This window comes from Sinocyclocheilus rhinocerous, unplaced genomic scaffold (assembly GCF_001515625.1).
Source record: "Sinocyclocheilus rhinocerous isolate Xijiao unplaced genomic scaffold, SAMN03320098_v1.1 scaffold993, whole genome shotgun sequence".
Classification (NCBI taxonomy): domain Eukaryota; kingdom Metazoa; phylum Chordata; class Actinopteri; order Cypriniformes; family Cyprinidae; genus Sinocyclocheilus; species Sinocyclocheilus rhinocerous.
In genome coordinates this window covers 1385640-1394188 of record NW_015639771.1, presented here as the reverse complement: position 1 = coordinate 1394188, position 8549 = coordinate 1385640, and the positions used below count along the sequence as shown (strand labels likewise).

Below are 8549 nucleotides of genomic sequence, written 5' to 3'. Positions count from 1 at the left end.
TCTTCTTTTGTTGCTGGTTTTTTTTTTTTTTTTTTTTTTTTGCAGTGTAAAATGTTTTTTATTCTTTTTTTTATTTTTTTATTTAGATCAGTTTGTAAATGATCTCACAATTATTATATTGTTTATCCAGGTAATGGATATCGAACAGCTCTCCATCTTTATCCATCTACAAATACCCCAGTGGATCTGGCACAGCGCAGGACTTATCAGCCGTCTGTAGAGTGTAGCCCTGGGTTACACATGAAACAATGGCATTCTTTCAGTTAACTCCAGAGACACTAGGACCCAGCGAGTTTCTTCTCTCCTCATCAGGCTCCCTTAGTTCCAGAGCTCAGCAAGCGGTCTCAGAACAGAGTGCAAAGAGAGAGAGAGAGAGAAAGAGGGAGGGAGAGAAAAAAGCCAAGTGAATGTTAAAGCCCACTGTGGTCACTGCTAAAATACTGAATCCGAGAGAAATGGAGGGATTAACCAGTCGGATTTAAAAATCTGGAGCTCATGCGGAGGCAGCCAATCAGGGGACGATCTGGATTAAAAGGTTTGTGTGTGATTGATCACTCTTGCTGTAATCTATCAGGGCTTTCTGTTTTGTCAGGAGTCAGCCGGCGTGCAAGAGCGTTCGCGAGCATATAGATGCCACTGGGGGCCCCTGGCTGGTGAGTCTAGTTACGTGTGGGACATGTGCTACTTACGCCGGATGAAATATTGGGACAGCAGAGACAGGAAATGGCACGCTCCTGTCACTGAGGAATGGAAGTCATTGCAGCTGTAAACAGTGCTGGAAGAGGTCTAGACCATCCCTCACTGTCCTAGTAGACCGGTTGATGTTTTTCTTGGTGCCGATGAAGTAACATCTCACCCTCAGGGGGTTGGGCACGCTGTTCTGGTTGTTATTGTTTGCATTTGATGTTCTGGAGTTCAGCACCCAGGGTTCCACACAAGGAACTTTGCTCCGAGACTTGTCAACAAATGCAGTGTTAAATAAACCAGCCACAGAGTGAAGTTTGAATGTGCTCGCTGGGTGGAAAACAAGTCAGCGCAGGGAAGAAGTGAGCCACATCGCTCCAAACGATTCCACCCGCTTAAACCAAGGAGACAGAGAGACTACTGGGAAACTATGCAATGAGCGCTTGTGTGTGTGTGTGGTGTGATCTTCCTATAAACACACAAAAAGTGTTCCCATTCCTGTCTGCAGGGATAAATAGGCATATATTACATTTTTACTTTTGGTTCATTTCTAGTTTCTGTTTTATTCCCTTGCTGAGCTGGGAAAACGAAGCTTTCTCATTGTAATTCTCCAGTTCAGCTGTCTTTTCTCTGCACGCTTGGACACAACAGCTGAAAGTCCTGTCCTAGATGCATGCTCCATGTCAGCTGTTTGCTTTGCAACAGTAATCCTACAGAGTGTCTGTTCATTTGCATTCATGAGCATTAAGTTCTGCTCATCCACAGGCTGCTGTTAAAACGAGCCGCATGAATGTGTTGGTACACAGCACATCCTGTGGATTTATTGTCATTAGAGCTGGACTCTGATAACTCTGGCCATTCTGCTGAGCTCTGAGCTTTCTGTGGTTGTCTGTCTGCAAGTCTCTTTACCACAGTGCTATAGAAAGTTCTTTCTGGGAATCTGAGATGCTGATCTTGTGTTTTCCACAAGAGTTTCCATTTTCGTCCTAAAAATACTGAAATACCTTGATGGCAATGTCCTATTTGGAAAAAGCTTGTGGCATGGAGGTTTTGCTGGAAAAAATGAGCTCTAGGATTTATAACCTACTTCAGTCTAGTCACTAGATGTTTCTATAAATACGTAGAGTGAAATGAAGACCGTTTCGGGCTGTTTTATGCAAACTGGCATGTCGTGCCGTGCTGTAAGTTTTCCCTGACCCTCTGTTTCCATGGCCCCCTCATGTGGCCGCTCTTCACTGCCTATAGCACGAGCAATCTCCGCCTATGAAAACACGGCGTGTGATTGGCTGATCCTGTAGATGCACAGGAAGTTCAGGGTTTCTAATAACCACCCAGAGACACAGTTACCATAGAGACAAAGATAAGCCCCCTTACTAAAAAAAAGGAAAAAAAGCCTGCATGTCATCACAGCAGCCTGCAGAAGGCGTCTGCTCTCTCTCTCTCTCCCTCTCTCTCTCTCTCTCTCTCTCTCTCTCTCTCTCTCACTTGCCAGTTCTCCTATTAGCATCTGCTCAAACAGTACAGCCCCTGCCTTATGAAGGTTGCCTCAGGTTTTCTCTCACTGCTCTTCAAGTGCACTCTGCACTTAACGTGAGTTCTGCTTTGCTTTTTACAAACTTTCCTCAAATCCTTTATACGTCGTTACCGCGCTCGTGCACTCACTCGTGTAAACTTCTGGTGAGCGCATGAGAACTGGAGGCTTTTAACAAATCTAAAGCATTGACCCGTGCCTAGAGGGCATGTTTGTGCTTTTGTGTGCAGTGCACCCTTTCCTCTGGTTTGCACAGACTGTAACATTGTCCGTCCGTCTGGCCAGAGCTATTTGTGGGATCTGATGTAATGGCAGGCTGTGTGTAATGTTGATAATACCGGCTGCATGTTAATTGATTTCAGGAGTATTGTTGAGGCTGTTAAAATGCTGCCTCTCGGACCAAGAGCATTTGAAGGACTTGAGGCTACAGCCCACACTTTTAAGTCTGGTTCCTTTCAAACTGTTTTCTGATTTCTTCTGGTTTTAGCAAGCCTCTTCTGCAAGTTTTCCTCAACAGTTGGAGGGGAGGCTGTGGGGGCTGGGGTTGAGGAGCTGTTTAGTGTGACGTGCTGAAGGGAGGCAGAGCCGCCAGTGAAAGGGCTTCCTGTTGACGGGAGTCTTGTGTTATCTGAGGAAAGGGCCTGTTGGCAGGAAATGTGTCAGCCGCTTGTTTTCTTTAAAGTAAGAGGATGTGTCCTGGATCGCTTGTTTCGTCTTCGGCGGGAGGTTTGGAGAGGGGAGGGAAATCGCTTTGCTCTCAACTTTTGTGAAATTCAATATATGTTGCCTTGACAATTTCGCCTCAGTTGGTGTGCGCCGCTGTTGTCATCACGGCATGCGAACAAAGCCTCTTGTAAGATCCAATATCCTCGAGCAAAACTGTATGCCCCACCATACACCCTTTCAAATTCAAATGTCATACAAATTCCTGCCCGGAAAGTGACTAATATAGTTCTGATTTGGTTGTCGGTGCGTTCTGAGCCGGTCTTAGAGGAGGGTTTAACCGTGTCCATTTACACTCACAGCATGGCAGGCTCTCCTTCGAGACCCCATCTCTCATTTTGCACATTTGCATTTCAGGAGATTAAGCATCAGAAGTTTCCCAGTTTGGTGGGTGGCTGTTGGCTGTTGGCGTGCAGAGAGCCGGCATTATTTAAGCACACTGGGCCGTGGGACGAGACTAGAGCGTCGTCCGTCCGTCACAGTTGAGAGGTGAAGCTGGCTGCCGAGGAGGTCAAGGCACTTTTTATTTTGAGGCAGTGGAGTGTGGGCCTCCTCAGCGGTGCACCTCATCTTCTTTGTCTGTCTGAGATCTTGTAACAACAGCCAGTGGGTTGTCAACTGCCCGAGTTTTGCTCCGCCCCTCATGAACATTAAACAGCATGGCAAATCGGAGACGAGCGCTTGACGAGGCAGAGAAATATGTCAAAACATCAGAGGAGTAGACAGGCAAAAAAACAGCTGATGGGAAAGAATGGGAAATATGCATGATGGTTCAGATTCAGAGTTTCACTCAACGCTCTACTGTCGCTCGTCTTCTAGAGCGTAAAGTGAATACGGAAGAGGATAAATTCAGATAGTCCTATTAAATGTTTTCGCTTGCGATTTGCAGCTGAATTCTCCAGGCCCGTTTCCTTGTGATGTGTAGCTCAGCAAACCGTTGGAGTCTGTGATAAAGGTCTCCAGTCAAAACGCATCTCCTCATCGAGTGTTCTGTCACGTGTGACTGAAAGCGCCACGTCCTCAATCAAAAAGAGGCCATACATCTTCACCCCTCTATGCTATCTCCCCTCTATCGCTCTCTCCCCCTGGTGACCTTCAAGCTTTTTATTTTATCTCTATCCTAGTGATTAAGTGTCTGGAATGCATGTGATGATGGTGGCAGCAGCCTAATGAATGATAGACCCTTGGCAGCAGTACCTCTGGGAAGCACGTTTATCGCTTGCTGAGCGCTGGCTAAAAATGAGTGAGCTACAAAGACATGTTTTGAATCTCATACTTGTCTCGTTTTAATCTAAAATGAACTTCATCCCCTTCTAGACTACTTTTTCTCTTTTTTGATTCCTTTTTGCACGGTCTCTCCTTATTTTTGGCGCCTCTCTGGTTGCACAGGAGGAAATAAATAACTGTAAATTTCATGTAAACACTTGGGTTTCCAGCAGAGAAAAATTAGAAGTGTAGCTGCTGCAGAAATGGTTGGCCACTTAGGTCCAGTGTGAGTGCATGACCAATGCACTGGAATTATGTCCCCAGTCGACCGCTGCCGATAAAATAATAACAGACTCTAGAATGGTATTGACACTCAAGTTCTCACCTGGGTCAAAAGGCCCTGTGCTGCAGGCAGAATGGAGGATTGAGCCCCAAAATGCTCACTGACTGTAGCAGCTCTTTACAGTGGCTTACAGAGCGTAATTGTCAGAGCTTTATGGAACTTTCAGATCCTTTTGTGTTTGTGAACACTTCACACTTTTTATAGCTTATAATTAATGTTAGAGGTTTGTTCGAATAGAACTAAGTATTAACCTTTAACGTGTAACTCGTTCCACATTGTTTGTGCTATAGACATGAATCAAAGTGTGTGGCTTTTTAAGGAGAGATTAAGAAAAAATCAGGTGTTTTTCCTCTGTTTTGAAGCTGTGGTGGCTTTCTGTGTGTGGTGTGATGATAGTAGAGACGGGTCGTGGTTCTGGGCCTAGTGGATCAGTGTTGTTAAGAGGGCCTGCATTGTTCAGACTGATCCTATTGTCCTCTGTTCTGCATCAAGGGCATTGAGAACTCTGTCTATACAGCCAGTGGACACAGTCTATTCCCGCTTACAGCGAGGGACGGTTGCCCAAGGACATAGGGACACATGCATTCTCAAACACAGATACGCATACAGGTCATGTAGGAGTCAGCTTTCAGATATAATGTCAAATTTACCTGGTTGGAACAGTCGGCAGCGTTTTATGTAGTTGGAGTAAGTGGTTTTCGGGTCTAGTTGTAGCCTTTAGAGGCGGTTTATTAACAGTACCACACTTCCGCCGTGAGCTTCATACAAACCTGCTGAGTTTTCTGCTCATTTCAAACAACTCCCAGCGGAGCTGATGCCCTGATTGTTTGAGAAACCTGACAAGTGCAAGCCATCTCAGAGTTCAGCTTGAACACATCCTCGCAGGCCGTATCTCATTCAGAAAACTCGGGAGAATCAAGTCATTTCCATCTCCTCTCCCGATCTATCATCAGTGTCATATTTCATTGATATTGCTTTCATTTTTGTTCTGTCAGGGAGGGCACAGCCCTGCTGTCGAGCATATAAACAACTGTATTTTACAGGGCTCTTGTGCAGCGGGGTGGCTCTCAGCTTCATTTTCAGCGCACTATGGTTTGTATCATTCTCTCTATTCGTCACACACACACACACACATCCTGTGCCCAATCACAAGCCCAAGGCAGAATGTGTCTTCAGTGAATGACTGTCACCTTTCAGTGTCAAAACACATTCAAAACATTGTTGACATCCAGGCACTGACTCTGCATTGATTTACTTCTCAAGCGAAAGTGTTTTATCACACCGAGCGTTGAGGTTTTTTTTGTCATCTTGCTTTATTTATTTCGAGAGTGTAAATTCTTTGCTGGTGGCTTCCTCAAAGCTGCGCTACATTTGCTGCTTTTAATGTGCAAATCATCTCGTTCTCTGCCGCCATCACTTCCCATAGATGCCGAGCAACAGCCAGTCCGCCTCTGCTTTCATGCTTACGCACTCCGCTCCACTCTTTCCCCCCCCCGCAATAACACTTTTCTCTTTAGCTTTACTTAGCAGTGTGTCCCCAGTCCACTTGACCTGCTTTCACTCAATAACTGTTCATTTAGCCTGGAAAAAGGGACCGTTTCTAAAGTGGCATCCCGGCTCCTCAGGCTTTATGAACGAGCTCATCAAATGAAGAGGGGTTGTAGGAGTGTTAGTGACTTGTGGAAAGCCCTGAGCCTGGCCTGAGCCCTCATTAATGACTTTAGAGAAGCGGCCAGCACTGATGAGCATAACCCCTCGAATTACTCTGCTTTCGTGTGAGCCAATGCATTGTAGTGCTTGTTTGAGTTTAATGAAATGCCAGATGAGGATCGGTTCTTGATTGGGAGAGGGCTTGGAGTGCTCTGGGAGCCATTCCCGGTTAACAAGTGTGAATTTCAGTTCGGTGGATTACGCAAGAGTGGCTTATTTTCTCAAACGTCTGATTTTTTTGACGTGGTAGTAACACAGGCTGGCGGGTCGGCACGGAGCCTGACAGTTTTGTGAACGGCATGAGGATAGAGGTCTGTTGACTGACACATCGCACTGAGACGTCTCCGCTGGGGGTAACGCACCAGACCACACCAGAGGAGGGACAGTGTGGCGCGGGGAAAGAAACGTTGCACATTTGACAGCTGTTCTATTTTGTACTTCTAGTTTTTCTTTCTCCATCACCCCCACCCTCGTCCTCCTCTTCCTCTCTTTTAGAATGTCTGTGCATCAGCACCTTCCCTAAGGTGGACGGTTCGTTCTGTCAGGGAGGGCACAGCCCTGCTGTCGAGCATATAAACAACTGTATTTTACAGGGCTCTTGTGCAGCGGGGTGGCTCTCAGCTTCGTTTTCAGCGCACTATGGTTTGTATCATTCTCTCTATTCGTCACACACACACACACACATCCTGTGCCCAATCACAAGCCCAAGGCAGAATGTGTCTTCAGTGAATGACTGTCACCTTTCAGTGTCAAAACACATTCAAAACATTGTTGACATCCAGGCACTGACTCTGCATTGATTTACTTTTCAAGCGAAAGTGTTTTATCACACAGAGCGTTGAGGGTTTTTTTGTCATCTTGCTTTATTTATTTCGAGAGTGTAAATTCTTTGCTGGTGGCTTCCTCAAAGCTGCGCTACATTTGCTGCTTTTAATGTGCAAATCATCTCGTTCTCTGCCGCCATCACTTCCCATAGATGCCGAGCAACAGCCAGTCCGCCTCTGCTTTCATGCTTACGCACTCCGCTCCACTCTTTCCCCCCCCCGCAATAACACTTTTCTCTTTAGCTTTACTTAGCAGTGTGCCCCCAGTCCACTTGACCTGTTTTCACTCAATAACTGTTCATTTAGCCTGAAAAAGGGGACCGTTTCTAAAGTGGCATCCCGGCTCCTCAGGCTTTATGAACGAGCTCATCAAATGAAGAGGGGTTGTAGGAGTGTTAGTGACTTGTGGAAAGCCCTGAGCCTGGCCTGAGCCCTCATTAATGACTTTAGAGAAGCGGCCAGCACTGATGAGCATAACCCCTCGAATTACTCTGCTTTCGTGTGAGCCAATGCATTGTAGTGCTTGTTTGAGTTTAATGAAATGCCAGATGAGGATCGGTTCTTGATTGGGAGAGGGCTTGGAGTGCTCTGGGAGCCATTCCCGGTTAACAAGTGTGAATTTCAGTTCGGTGGATTACGCAAGAGTGGCTTATTTTCTCAAACGTCTGATTTTTTTGACGTGGTAGTAACACAGGCTGGCGGGTCGGTGCGGAGTCTGACAGTTTTGTTAAAGGCACGAGGGTAGGGGTCTGTTGAATGACACATCGCACTGAGACGTTTCCGCTAGGGGTGACGCACCAGACCACACCAGAGGAGGGACAGTGTGGCGTGGGGAAAGAAACGTTGCACATTTGACAGCTGTTCTATTTTGTACTTCTAGTTTTTCTTTCTCCATCACCCCCACCCTCGTCCTCCTCTTCCTCTCTTTTAGAATGTCTGTGCATCAGCACCTTCCCTAAGGTGGACGATCTAATCAGGACGGTATCATTTCTCTCTCCTGCGGCAAGCTTTGCCTCTGCAGCACCTGTCAAACGCTTTCTGTCAGAGGGCAGAGTGACTTTGAAACCCTACTAATGACCCTAGACAGCTTTTCTCTCACGATCTCTTCTGCAGATCTTGAAGAAATGTGCTTCATCTTGCATACAGATGATTTGTCCGCTGGAAGTTGTGGTTTCTCTGTGAAAATGTGGGAATTGAATGCTTCGAAGAGCATTTAAAATTAGCACTATTGTAACCGTCTTTTTCAACGAGATGATAAATGAGCAAAGGAAAATGTTTTTTAAAAATCTTACAGAAGTTCTTTATAAAAATAAGAGACCTGCTAGTTTAGCAGTGAAGTTTTCGTCTAGCACAAAAGTGGAGCAGGTTCATGTCCAGTAACCTAATATTTGACTTACTTTTTTTTTGTTTATTTAGGAATTTATTTAGCAACAAATTAAAAAGTATTTTTGGAGAAACTGTGAAATTTTTATTTTTTTTGCATTCAATAGGTATTTTGGCAAACTCACTATACACACATATACACACA

The 8549-nt window shown here is 45.6% G+C and overlaps 1 protein-coding gene across 2 annotated transcripts in view; it reads left to right on the top strand.

Moving 5' to 3' along the window:
* Positions 1-267: 267 nt before the first annotated feature.
* LOC107751738 (forkhead box protein N3-like) overlaps positions 268-8549 on the top strand; it is a 104899-nt gene continuing 96617 nt past the window's right edge. For both annotated transcript variants that reach the window (XM_016567493.1, XM_016567495.1), the window contains exon 1: positions 268-535. The gene's annotated coding sequence lies outside the window, so the exon portion shown is untranslated. The remainder of the gene's footprint in view (positions 536-8549) is intronic.